This window comes from Apis mellifera, linkage group LG1 (genome assembly GCF_003254395.2).
Source record: "Apis mellifera strain DH4 linkage group LG1, Amel_HAv3.1, whole genome shotgun sequence".
NCBI lineage: Eukaryota > Metazoa > Arthropoda > Insecta > Hymenoptera > Apidae > Apis > Apis mellifera.
The window spans coordinates 1,602,267-1,616,732 of NC_037638.1; the positions used below are offsets into that span (position 1 = coordinate 1,602,267).

General features: G+C 36.9%; 1 protein-coding gene and 1 long non-coding RNA gene across 9 annotated transcripts in view; one reads left to right on the forward strand and one right to left on the reverse strand.

Annotated features, from left to right (window-relative positions):
* LOC100576700 (class A basic helix-loop-helix protein 15) overlaps nt 1–14,466 on the forward strand; it is a 152,615-nt gene that overhangs the window by 110,268 nt on the left and 27,881 nt on the right. Inside the window, exon 1 of one of the 3 annotated variants that reach the window (XM_026446034.1) lies at nt 12,625–12,998. The exons of 1 other annotated variant lie outside the window; for it this stretch is intronic. The gene's annotated coding sequence lies outside the window, so the exon portion shown is untranslated. Of the gene's footprint in view, nt 1–12,624; nt 12,999–14,466 lie in introns of those variants that run through there. One more of the 3 variants, XM_006558552.3, reaches the window with a different exon arrangement.
* LOC102653619 lies at nt 3,956–12,456 on the reverse strand. Of its 6 annotated transcripts, none has more exons than XR_003306488.1 (4): nt 9,492–12,456; nt 8,819–9,334; nt 7,327–8,694; nt 3,956–7,200 (listed from the first exon to the last, which is right to left on the reverse strand). It is a non-coding gene; the product is annotated as an uncharacterized LOC102653619 (long non-coding RNA). The 6 variants fall into 6 exon arrangements; XR_003306489.1 differs by having other exon boundaries at nt 3,956–6,932; nt 7,015–7,200; nt 8,819–12,456; XR_001702156.2 differs by having other exon boundaries at nt 3,956–5,011; nt 5,115–7,200; nt 8,819–12,456.

Genomic DNA, 14,466 nt, shown 5'->3' on the forward strand with positions numbered 1-14,466 from the left:
CTCCCATATATATATATATATTGAACAAAAGTAATGAAATTGAAACTCGATGAAATCTCGAACCAGCCAAGAAGAACTAAACCAAAAAAACGAACGAGAAATGAAAAGTTTCTATACTCTAAATTCCAAATTACAAAAGCAACGCAGAAATGTATGAAATTCTCAGAGATCAGAGTGGATCTTGCGACAATTTCTCGATCGATCGAATAAGGTCAAAAGGCAGAGTGGTCGAAACAAAATCTTTTCGGTTTAACGGGAGGAGGAGGAGGAGGGGGAAGGAGGAGAGCGTGCACGCACAGGTGGGCTGTCCGCGCGTGGGAATGAGTTTCCACCTCTGTTCAACCCGGTTCTACGTGATTATCGGTGAACGAGGCGCGTGAACGATGCGCTCGTCGTGTGCAGGTGCTTCCCTGGCGATGGCTACGAACGGCTCGCGAGACGAAACGTGAAAATATGCGGGCGGCGCGCCGTGTACCGCAACCGTTTGATCGTGATCATCTCGCTCGGAATGACAAACAGGCGATCGTTTCGATCGCCGCTTTCCTTTCCGATTTCCGAGAAAGAAAGCTTAAATCGCTGTCGTGCCACCATTCGCTCTTGAATTCCGTTTCTCGAGAGAAGAATTGTTCAGATTGGAATTTCTACGAATTTTATATACGAGATTATTATAATGTTGAAGATAATCTGTTTCGAGGTTGAAAATCAAGTGTCAAAAATTTTTTTCATACTCGAAAATTAATTTCAACAAACGATGAAAATACACGTAACATTTGTGAAAAGTATTTAAACTTGATTCGAAATGTTTCGAAAATTTCGTTATTCTTGGTTCATCGAAAACTAATTTTTAACTAAAAATTTTTTTCTTACTCGAAAATTAAATTAAAATTAATTTCAACAAACGATGAAAATACACGTAACATTTGTGAAAAGTATTTAAACTTGTTTCGAAAATTTCGTTATTCTTGGTTCATCGAAAACTAATTGCAATTTAAATCTATTCGTCGAAATCTAAATTCCTGCGATTTTACAATCCGCAAGCTCGATCGGTAACAATTGGAGATTAATAAAATTCGATACTCCCTCTCGAAAATATTTCAAGGAAATGCACAGAGAAGGGAGGAGGAATGGAGGACGTTATTTAGGACGAGTTTTAGTGTCTCGAGCGATAGCCGCCGAGTCGATATAATCGCATTCGGAACGCGTACGAACGCGTTCTTTTGACCGAAAATTCTTAACGGGCCACCGCCAGCGTGAGACAATGTTTTTACTGTCGTCGGGATTACCTACCGAGCGGTTAAATGTCGCGCGAGAATTTCTCGTTTCACACGTTTACCGACTTGGTGTGAGAACAGTGTTATGATCAAACAGGGCGAAAGAAAAAGAAGGAGAGAGAAACAGTTTCGTAAAGTTATCGCGATGAACCAGAATAATATAACGATCATTTAATCCTACCAATTGCTCGTTACAGAGATTTTCTTTCATCTTATCTCGATGATGGAAACGCGTGTTACGTAAATGAATATAACGAGAATAATATTTATTTTCGTTCGTTCGTTTATTTCGAACGAAAGTTTTTTCCGAGTCTATTTTCTGTCCTTCGACGACGGATCAAGAAGGAATCCACCGTGCATAAAAACCTCTATTAAGGTTCTAGAGGCGTCGCCACTAAAATCCCTATTTTACGGCCATCCTCGTGTTTCTAAAATAATCCCAAGGAATCTATCGGGTTCAGGGTTCGTTGACTTCCACTTTAGAACCGGTTCCCATCCTAAATTGGGGGAACTTGAACCGTCTAAGAAATGGCTATTTAAATCTTTCTTTTTTTTTTTTCCAGGGAAAACTTAACCTTAGATTGTTTATCTAAAAATTAAACGAGCTTTTTGTCTTGTAATTCGATAAAAAAAACATGTTCTTTTTTTTTTTAAATTATTCATGAATTCTAACAGCAAAAGTTGTTTTTCTTTCTTTTTTTTTTTTTTCGTAAAGTGAAATTCAAATTTTTCAGATTTTTCATTATTTATAATCAAATCCTTTCCTATATCGAAAATAATATTCCTTTCCACCGTTCTCTTTTTTCTTCAACCAACTTTCTTTACTTAAAACACGAGCTTTTCGAATCCTCCATTCATTCTTTTCTCCATTTTCATCCAATTTTCTATTTCTATTTTTCATCATTTTCCTTTCCTTTCTTTTTTTTTTCCATGAACGTATAATAAAGTCTTACCTCTCCTCTTCTTCCTTTCTCCTCCTTATTTCCCCTTCGTTCAGATATCTCCGACTTTTTATCTAAAATAATTAGTGCGTGAACACGGCTACATTCCAGATGTGGCTCTAGCGCATAGAAGAAAGTTGGTGGTCAGTGATGGATGTGCGCGTTACACGAGAGCGAACAAGAAAAAAAAGGAACAAGGAGAAAACTTCATTTTTGCGGGACCACGGTTTACACGATCGTTAAGATAAAGATCAGGTTATGCGTGTTACAAGCTTGTTGAAAAGGAAATCGTACGTATCTTTTTCGAATCCTCGAACGTCTTCATTTCCCGATCATGTTTTTTTTTTTTTTTTACATCGCAATTCCATCTTGTAATATTAAAAAATATTTTCGAAGCTTATCAAAAGAAGAAAAAAAGAATCGAGAAATTGTAATAATTATCGTGCAATTGCACGGCTGGAGGACGCACGAAGGTGAAGTTTGACGTTTTTCGTGGAGGAAAAATCTTGTCGACATCTTGGAAATATTGAAATATTTTTTTTCGAAACTTATCAAGGGGGGACAACCGTTGTTATTAATTATTCGAAAAAAAAAATTATCGAAAATTTCGAGAAGTTGTAATTTGTTGTAACTGCACGCCAGGAAGACGTGCCAAGGTCAAGTTTTAACATCTTGGAAGATAAAGTACATTCGAAACTTATCGAAGGAGGAAACTGTTATTAATTATCGAAATATTATCGAAAATTTCGAGAGGTTGTAATTTGTAGTTTTCGTGGAGGAAAAATCTTGTCAATCAACATCTTGGAAATATTGAAATATTTTTTTCAAAACTTATCGTTATTAATTATTCGAAAAAAAATTATCGAAAATTTCGAGAGGTTGTAATTTGTAATTTTCGTGGAGGAAAAATCTTGTCGATCAACATCTTGGAAATATTGAAATATTTTTTTCAAAACTTATCCTTATTAATTATTCGAAAAAAAATTATCGAAAATTTCGAGAGGTTGTAATTTGTAGTTTTAGGAAAAATCTTATCGGTCAACATCTTGGAAATATTGAAATATTTTTTTCAAAACTTATCGTTATTAATTATTCGAAAAAAAATTATCGAAAATTTCGAGAGGTTGTAATTTGTAGTTTTCGTGGAAGAAAAATCTTGTCGATCAACATCTTTAAAATATTGAAATATTTTTTTCAAAACTTATCGTTATTAATTATTCGAAAAAAAATTATCGAAAATTTCGAGAGGTTGTAATTTGTAGTTTTCGTGGAGGAAAAATCTTGTCGGTCAACATCTTTAAAATATTGAAATATTTTTCTCAAAACTTATCGTTATTAATTATTCGAAAAAAAATTTCGAGAGGTTGTAATTTGTAGTTTTCGTGGAGGAAAAATCTTGTCAATCAACATCTTTAAAATATTGAAATATTTTTTTCAAAACTTATCGTTATTAATTATTCGAAAAAAAATTATCGAAGTAATTTTCGTGGAGGAAAAATCTTGTCGGTCAACATCTTTAAAATATTGAAATATTTTTTTCAAAACTTATCGTTATTAATTATTCGAAAAAAAATTATCGAAAATTTCGAGAAGTTGTAATTTATCGCTTGAAGGACGTACGAAGGTCAAGTTTGACAAGTTTTCCCAAACTTTTTAAAATCCAGATTTTTAATTCAAAATTTTTCATTCACAAAATTCAAGATGTTCCACTTAAAATAAAAAAAAAACTTATTACTAATTCAAAAAACCCATATAAATTAAACGTAATTCGCAATTAAAGAAATTTTAGAATTTTTCCTCAAAGTGATATTTATATACTCGTACGATAATAATATCCGCAAATATCTCAAAGATATTTCTCCTCGTAATAAAAATGGAGAGAAAAAAAAAAAAAAAAAAAAGAAAAAACACCTCGATTGAATTACCTCGATCAACCTCGAGTATTATTCAACTTCGGAAAATATTCCTGTCACTAACCAACATACGTGTATATACACCGAGTATACATATACATATACATATATACACATCACTACACAAAATGAATCTATCTCCAAGTGTTTAACAGACGGTGGAGTGAGAGAGAGAGAGCGTTTAACCTGCTCGAGTATCGGAGCGAGAGGCAAAAAGAGGAAGAAGTGGAGGAGGAGGAGGAGGAAAAATAAGAGAAATTACGCTCGACATTATCGTGAATCATCGATTCGAGACGAACGGCTCTCGACAACCACGCCTCCTTAATTTATTCAACCGGACACCGGGGGAATGCAACTTTCTTGGTTGTTCGTTAAGTCCGTTTAAATCGAATATGATAATTTTATGCGAATGCCTCGCGTAACGCCGGTAGCCCCAAATATTTTGTCTCTCTTGCTCGAGAAAGGGAAGAAGAAGAAGAAGGAATCGAGAGAAATACTTTTGCATTGTCGCTTTCTAATTCGCTGCAGTGCGAATTAAGCTTTTTTGCTGCAAAGCGTTTCTTTTTTTCTTTTCTTTTTTGTAGAAGAAAAAGGGCACACAATGGATATTAATAAGCGCGGTTATGAAATGCGCGACGATTATTTCGTTACGTAAAAACATGTCCTCCTCCTCCTGTCGCATAATACTTCCTCTCGTGTGACGATGGTTTCGTTGGAGAGCAGGTAAACAGATTTTTGCGCGCAGGAGATTGAAAAATAATGGTATAATTAAATATGGAAAATATATTTTCTAATAATTACTCCCTTTCTTTCCAATTTTCACAATTTCATAATATTTTTCCTTTTATTGACTCATCATTAATCATGTTTCAAGGATTTTAGAACGCTAGAACAATAATGGAGACAATGATTTTGATTGTTTCATCTTATATGAAAATATATTTCGATTAATATCGTAGTTTTTAGTATTTAAACTTATATCTACTTACATCTTCACGATACAGCGACCATTTGTATGTTAAAACGAATAAATCGATATTACAGGTTCTAGTATTAAAAACACCTATTTTAATCACCCATTTTAATCACCTTTTATCCTCCATCGTAAGCATGGTAATCTGAAACAAAAGGAGGAATGTATTGGATCGAATTGAATCGCGTCGACCAATAACGAGAGGCGAAATTATCGATCTGTGGCGGAAAAAGGAAAGAAAGAGAAAAATCGGGATCGTCGTTCGAGCAATCGGGTGAATAATCTGGAAAAAAGAAAAAAAAGAAACGAAAATAATAAAAGAAAGGGGGAAAAAAAAAAAGGAGAAAAACCGGTTTCGCTATCTTTTTCAAAGTGATCGTAATTATATCGTAAATTTAACAACGAGTGGAGCAGCATCGACTCTCCGTTTATGGTTCCGGTTCGTTAAAACTTTCCTCGAAATGAATTCCGAGCGAACGATGCTCACGTAACGATCAAAAAACGATTGTACTCCCTGTTTCGCGATTTCTCGCGTAATCTTTTAATCTTGAACTTTCACTCCTCTCTCCTTTTTTTCGACTCTTTAGATTTCCTGCCCCGAAAAAAAAGGATCATTCGAAGGAAATTCATCGACCGATAATCGAACGAGATACGAATTGGCGCGTCGTGGAAAACGCGAGAAAAAAATGGACAATCGTGATTTCGTGATTTCGTGCTTTCGAGAGATTACTTTTTTCCAGCGCTGGATTGGCCGCGAAAAAGTTAGTTTCCATTTTTCGATGTCGAGGAAAAGTTAGGTTATGTTTCGTATCCGTTTCGTCGAAAAAGTTAGGTTATAACTCGAATATATCGAAAGGAATAATTGGAAACGCGAAAATCACGCGATCGAAGAAAAGTGTTGGAGTGTGCTCGGGATAAATGGAAAGGAATGAGTTGAGAAATGTGAAAATCACGCGAGCGGGCGCGAAAAAGTTAGGTTATGGCTGGGATAAATGGAAAGGAACGAGTCGGAGAATCGCGCGATCGAGCGGGAAAAAGTTAGGTTATGTTTCGAGCAAATCGAAAGGAATGGGAATAATTAGAAACGTGAAAGTTACGCAGTATTGTTTATAGAGATTTAAATGATTTAACTCGAATAACCTCGTTTCGTTTAAACATCACAATTGTGGTTTCGGAATTTCAACAATCCGTTACTTTAGAAACTTTGTTTCGAATTATTGGAATAGGATAAAAATATTCCAAGATATTCTTCGCTCGTATACAATGGACTGGCGGTTGACAACAGGTTGAAATAATTATTACGATTAACCACGTTCCTTTTCTCTCTCTCTCTCTCTGTCTTTTTTGCCACGGCAACGAGGCACAAAATGTGTGTAAGTCAGGAATTGCCGACAGTCTGAGCACGCGATAATTGTGCGGTTGCGCAACGATCGTTAAGGTTTCACGAGTTGCTCGTATTTCATCGAAAAAAGGAGAAGAAAACTAGGCGAAAGAAAACGAGAATGATTTTCCATTTCACCAGCTTCTGCTCGTGAAATCGTTTTGTTCGATGTACGCGGTCACTCCGTGACGCTGTCCGCAGGTCGAATAAAAATGCCCGGATGAAAGTTGCCCGATATATGCACGAGCCTAATGCGAGTTTGCCCTCCATTTGTTTCCAGAACGTTGCGAACGATGGATATTGAATACGTTCACAATTATTACATTCGGGTACGGTCGAATAAAAGGAAAAGAGAAAAATGACAAAAGAAACTCGCCATTTCCAAAAATTGAATTCCAAATTGCCGATTACGATGATCCATCTTCTCCATTTGGATCCATTATTTTTTATAACCTGCGAAAAAAGAAAAAAGTAAGATCATATATAAAGATATTTTTCGAGACGAAAATTAAAAAAAACAGTTCTGGTTATTCACAAACGTATACACAATACAATCCATCTTCTCTCCATTTGGATCGACTTTATTGGTCAAAAAAGAAAAAAAAGTAACGATCATCTTCCATAAAAACGTTTCGAAATAATATTTCTCGTCGTTCCAAAAATTGAATTCCAAACATCCGTAATAATTCATCGTCTCCGTTTCGATCTTTAGTTTGTTAATCTGCAAAGAAAAAAAAATAGCAATATATTCTTCTTGTAAAAACATTTTCGAAATGCAGATCAGAATTTCTCGTCATCCCCAAAAATAAGAGATCGATCGTTTCGAAAAACTCCAGTTTTCGCTAACCTTCAAGGATCGACGAAGAATTCGTGTTGCGGAGGCGAGGCGACACGTATTTTCTCATGCCATGAATCCCGGGATAAACTTTTCCCATAGTAGTACTTCCACGGCGTCGTTACATTGTCAGGAAGAACATTTGCATTGACATGGCAAAGCCGCCGCAAATGGCCAGGCGAGCGCAGAAAGTGGCGAGGCGTTGGCCGCCGTTTAAGAGTTAACGTTACAGCGAGTTCGCCGCAAAAAGATCTGGTTCACGTCGTTCCAAGTAAAAAAAAGCATCGAATGCTTATATATATATATATGTATGTATATACACTATAGTCGAGGACTGGAGCAGAGACTCGAGTGAAATGTGGCGTAAGCAGGCCCGATAACGACACACGGTCGTTGGGCCCATGGGCCAGGACTTTTACGCCGAAGGACATGCCCCTTCGAGTTGTGCACGCGCTTTGCACCAAGCGTTTTCTCCTTCTTATCGTTCTTGTGTAACGCACGCCACCGTCTTCTTTTTTCTTTTTTTCTTTGGGAGGAGTGAGAGGGAAGAAGGGAAGATAGGAAAAGGAAACGAAAACTTATTAGTTATCCGTATCGTTCGTTTCGTTCGATTCGAGCGCTGCTATCGTTGCGCTGAACAACGAACAGTGCGCATGTGTAGTTGCGCGTTGTGAATTTGCGCAGGTTGCAGCCTTTCGGAGAGAGGATGATCGAAAAAGAGGTTAGGTGGAAGAATTTAGGTGATGTTGATAACTTTTAACAAAATAATATATGTAAGATGAAAAAATTGAAAGATTTAATAAATTGTTAATAAAATAAAAAAACGAAGAAAAAGAATCCATGAAGATTAACTTTATCCTTTGAGAAAATGACGACTGTCAAATACAGTTTGTATTTTGAATTAAGAAAGTATTAAAATCCTTTACCAAAACGAAACTATTGCCAGGTCGGTAAATCAGCATCGGCTCGAAACTCTCGTTGCCTCGTTCGTTATATAGTGTATCAGACTACTATGAAATAACATCGCCGCAGACAATCACGTTCACCTACGTGGACGTTGTAATCGTAAAATATGGGGCGTCGTGGCACAGGATCTAAAAGTTATTGCTTGTCGTGCTGCTCCGGTGACTTTGAATGGAGCCGGAGTCAAACGATTGGATAATTATGCTCTCGGTACTTGAATAATTCGAGGCCCTGTTATTATATATCCCGTTATAGCCACTCGATTATTTATAGATACACCGTTTCTATTTGCCTCTGTAATAGCAGATCGAATCGTCCGTTTCGCCAGCAAATCGAGGATTCCAGAATTATCATAGGCGATAAAAATCAACTTTGTCGTTCGACCGTTCAATTTTTTTCCATTTTTTTTTTCTCTCTCTGAAAAATGAATACGAAGGATCGAATGAATTTTTTTTGAATAGTAACAATATATTTTGGAATATAAGCAATTGAAATTGTTAAACGAAGACGGTATGATAGAGATAGAGCTGTCTAATCTAACCTATACCGACATTTGTGTTCCTTTCGAAGGTGTACCACGAATATATTAACACTCTGTATATAATTAATCATATTTGAAACAAAGGCTTGAAATAATAATAGATGTTCAAGTGTCCTTTGAGGTATGTCCTTTTAGGATATCACGTAATATCGATAGTATTTAATTCGACGAGAGATGAGTTGAAGGATCAATAGGTATTGTACATTGTCTTCAGAAGCATGTCACATGTTAACTATGCTCACGACCGAGTTAAGAATTCACGTCACTTAACAATTATCAATTTCATACGTTCACCTGTGACCACCCACGCTAACATTAAAGTCGACTGGCATCGACAAGTATGCATTCGAGTTTGAATACCAACCCGTATATTAATAATATCGTTTACACGTTTTTTCTTTCTTGCAGTGTTGACAACACCAGAACTAACGTCTCTTTATAATTTGATTTGATTATAAACGAGCCGATCGTTTCATGCCCTTTTAATACTTTCCAACCGGAAATTGATTGCCCAACCTGTTTACCGAATAAATTATTATACAGTTACGCTGCAATTTTTGAGGTTATGTAATCGTTGTATTGATTTCTTTTCTAGAAACACTTCTCGAGCATTACATCGTATTAAAAAGTATAAATTATATGTAAATACACGTAGAAAATTTGATAAAGACACCTCGTTTAAATTAATTTATCCTCGAATCGTGGAATTCTGGTGCGTTTTATCGAATAACTTTCAATTCGCATTCCTTCCTCTCTTCTTAACCACACACACACACACACACACACACACACATATATATATATATATATATTTCACGAAAAAAATGTAAATTATTTTATAACACATTAGTACAACGACTTTTTAATTTAGAAATAGGAAAGGAAAGATGTTATCGATCGAATTTAATATCTTCGACAGATTGAAGCCTGATGTCGTTAATTTGTCGTCAAGAAAATTCGACGAGAAACGAGCGGACTGCGGTGCAACTAATTGGTGCGGAATTTTATATATACACGTATGCTAGAAAGATTTACAATTGTTGGAGCTTATTAGAAAAAGCATATTTCTTGAATAATTAAATAATGATAAACTTGACGAATGAGAGTTCTTTTTTTTTAATGAAATTGTGGAAAATCGATCGGATCGATTTTTTTTTATTTGGAGGCATAAAAAATTCTTTAATAATTTGCCACAGAGAAAATATTTTCAATTAATACGATACTTAAGTCTTAAGGAATTCGATAAACTCCTTAATTGCGTTTATGCCATTTAAAGCTCATTTTTACGTAACGATAATGCCAACTGTTAACGATAATTATGTTTTCACATATTTTATATATTTTACTTGGGCGATAAAAATGCAAAATTATTCTTATTTTTATTTCAATTTTTCAGCCGGTATCGACAATTTTTTGAATATTATTAACGATCCATCCATCCATCTAATAATCCATCTGGTTATTTGTCAAAAGAAAAAAGAAAAAAAAAAACTTTTACGTCAATCCAACACGTCTAATCTTTGGACGTTAGTTATCTCTGAAATTATTGTTTCAAAAAAAATATTTTCGGTTAAAAAAAAAACCAGATAGATTTCAAATTTTCACGAAATTTATTCTCTTCTCAAATCGAGATACGGACATCGAGAAAAATCGCGTGGATTAATCCGTAAATTGTCGTTCGTATAAATCTTTCGAGAGGACGATTTATCACTAGAAAAATTAAATCACTAGCCGCGTTTCTTTCTTTCTTTCTTTTTTCAACATCACTGCGCTCTCCCTCAAATTTGCTTTTGACACATTTTGAAGCTCGAAATAATCAAAATTTTATCCGTTATACGGCTATTATTTATAAATTGTGAATCACTGGGCGAGAATACGACAGTGACGATTCGTTTTTCGAGACATCGGTTTGCCCGACTCTCGAAATTTTCGTCGCGAAAATCGGACGGGAGGGGAAGAGAGAGAGAAAAAATCGTTTCTTTTTTTTTTTTCTTTCCCGCGAAACGAATTCCCATGCACGATTAAAAATGATTGGCAATCGATCGAAGTAATCGAACGAAGTAATAAAAAACGGAACGAAAAATGGAGCAACGGAGCTGGAGATAAAAATTCGATTCGATGTATAAATATAATTGCAATGATATTTATACGGCGGCTACAAATTATATTTCGAGTTTATTTTCGACGATCGCATATGAAATACGCGGGACAGATTAAAAGCAATAATTCATCGCGCATAACGAGACGCTATCTACAGACGGTAATAACAGTCTAAACTATAAAAACGTGTATACACGCATAGGCCACTGTAATTGATGCAATTAATTACAAACTGTTGAATGACCAAACGTCACTACGGACAATGCGATTCGTGTTTCCAAACGCGATAACATTATCTCGGTGTTTATTCTAAGCAACGAGACCGCAGAAACGTCGGCCTTTTTTTTTTTTTTTTTTTTTTAAGAAACACTTTTTTCATGCGTGCACAACTCGGGATAAGGAAATAAAGAGGAACGAAAATACAAATACTCATTGTTCGTACGGAATATCGGGGGGGAGGGGGAAACCGGTTATATCTTCCTAACGTGATAATTATAAAGAAGATTCGTAGATGAGCGCGCTAAAGAGACGAGGTAGCGTTTGCTTAGAAGGTGGTAAAAATATTGTCGCTCGCGAGTAACGATGGCAGATACGTTAGCAGCGCGCGATGATTTGATTGGCCGATGAAAATTTCGATGGACTCGCGATTCGCACAGTCTCGGCGATTATCGGTTACAAGTAGCGATGGGATCGAGCGGGGACATGTTTGAACAATATTTGAATCGATCGACGAAACGTTTGATAAACTTGGAAACGAAAAGGTGGCGATAGACGGTTACGAGTAGCGATAGGATTGAGAAACATTTGAATTGATCGATGAAAGATTCGATAAATTGGAGAAAAATTGCTGATATCGGTTACAAATAGCAATGGAATGTGAAAAGATTTAAAATATATGTATATATACATTCAATCACAAGTGTTCATATATTATCTTATGAGAAATTCACTTAATTTGAATATCCTGGTTTTAAATGTTGACGTGTTTGTAGAACATGATGGTATATAATTTTTTTTTTCAAGTGACGAAATACAAAAGAAATTTCAAAGTTTATTCGATTCGAGGATTTCAATATAAATGCACAGTTTGGATCCTATTGTTTGATCTACGAAAAGTTTACATATATTGTCTTTTCTCTATGTTTGACAAGATACGAAGAAAACTTTGTCCGAACTTTGGTCGATTGGAATCGAAATTCAATTTAAATACCTATTACTCGATAAACACATAATTTCGACGTCCGATATTTGCCCATCCATTCAATATTTTCTATTTACTTATATCCCTGTTTCTTTTCTTTTAACGACCGTCAAAAATTCAAAGGAAACTCGAATTAAAATATGTATCCACGCACAATTTCGTTGCCCAATTTTCGATCCGTTATCCAAGCTCTTACATCGGCGCGCGCGTGAAAAGAGCAGAGCGCTGGTTCGCCCTTTTTTCGTGGCGAAGCCGGTTCAAGGTGTGTGCGTTTGCTCTGTTTGGATTCGGGGCTCGCCAAGTGTCGGCAGCAGGTGGAAACCGCTTCTGAAGCGGAGCCGGCGAAGGTGGAAGAGTGGCATCGAGAACTGGTTTCAAGCGGGAACAGAGCTCGGTGGCGTTGCGCGGAGCGGCGTGGCGGATACCGGGTGGTGGGGGGCGATCCGCTTCGCGGGCGTGGTGGGGGAAGGTTGGCAGCGACAAGTGATGGTTTACAGTTATAGTCAGTCCGGATCGGGCGTTCGGTGAGGCGAGATCGCTTCGTGCCAAGCGTACACCTCTCTCTTTTTCACACAATTGATCCCCGATTTGTCGAGCCGGTGTATCAAACGCGACTATTATTCGCACCACGGATTTTATCGAGACCGTAGTAGACTTTGGAGAGAGTTCGAGAGTGAAGTGTCGTCGTTCCAACCTCGTTTCCAACCGGTTTTCCATTTGGCCAAGGCTTGAGGTTTTCCTTCGATCCTTGGGATTGTTCGCTCTTCCATTCGAAGATATCCAGCGCGCGACTTGTCTTCTACAAACGAGATTCTCCTGGCCCGACTATATCCGAAAACCTGGTGGAACTTGACGAAATAGAATCGAGCACAATTAACGGTATATACGAGATTGTGGCGGAAAGCAATCCGCGCGGACGAAACGACAGCGTCGGAGAATATATATATATATGTATATATATATATATATATATATATATATATATATAATATGTATGTATATATGTGTATAACACGTCATCGCTGCCGTTCCTGGGTTCATTGTGCACGATTTAATTGGATACGCTTGTTACATCGTAGTCATCGTTTCTCTATATACCTTGGTCGAATGTCGAAATTCGTGCGTGTTTTTCCCGATCCTCCGTTCCCCGTATCTACATCGATCGTGAGAGTCGGTGAATCGGATCGTTCCAACTTTCTTCTCGGTTTACGATAGTGTGTAAAAACATTACTTCTACGTTCTTTTATCTCGGATAGTTATTGACAGAGAGCTCTCGATTTCCAGATCGATAAACCAATAGATAGAAATTGATATTATCTCGTCTATCGTGCAGAAGAAATATAGAACATTTGTGGAAAATCGATCGATATTTTTCTTTCGAAATTTGTTTCGACTTTCGATCGAGTGTCGCGCGAGTAGACGCTTCACAGAAGAACTTACACGCGGACGAATACGGTCACTCGTACGCGGATGTGACCTCGTAACACTCGGCGAGGAGTTGGAGACGATGGAAATGGAAACGCGAGAAGATAATCAACCGTTTCGTCCATTCCTCGTTTCCTAGGAGCGCGGATTTTTTTCTTTCCCGTTGTTTCCTCCATAAGTATGATATATTCGTCGATTCAATCTGTTGCGTAGAGGCGGGGAAACAAAGAATTCCCCGAAAAAACGTTCGCAACTCATGGGAACGAGTTCCGTTTACGATATCAAAGCGAAATGTCACGCACGTGACACGAAATGTCTCGTTCGTTCTTACACTCGTGCGAATCGTTTTTCCCTTTTTTTTTCCTTTTTCGAAAATTTTCTCCTTACGGATTTTGATCATTTTTCTCTTCGAAAAATTTTTACAATCGAAACGAAATAATTAAATATTAGCCCGTTTCAAGAGAGATTTTGATAAATTTCTCGCTTCGAAAAAATTTTCTCTCGTTTCGATTTTCAGATTTTCAGATTCGTTTCGAAGAAAGGAGGAGCGTTATTACGGTGAAAATGATAGTTGCCGATTTAGAAGGCAGTTGCGGAAAGAGGAAGTTGACGAGCGGCACGGCGAGAAGAGAAAATCTCTCCTCTCCTTCTCGTTTTACTCTCCCATTTCCACGAAAGCTTCAACTTCCAACTCCCGGTTTCTGTGTACATCATCGTGCCGCGTCATCGTTAAATTCGTGACGCTATTCTTTATTCGAGAGATGGATTTTATTACCGCCCAATCTTTTAAATATATAAACTTGCGCGGATATATGCATAGAAGCGAATCGTAATAATTCTCGGTGTTTAAATATCACTCGGGATACGAATTTTCCTTCGAACTCGAGACTCGTCATTTCTAAAAAACTTCTTTTTTCTCTCT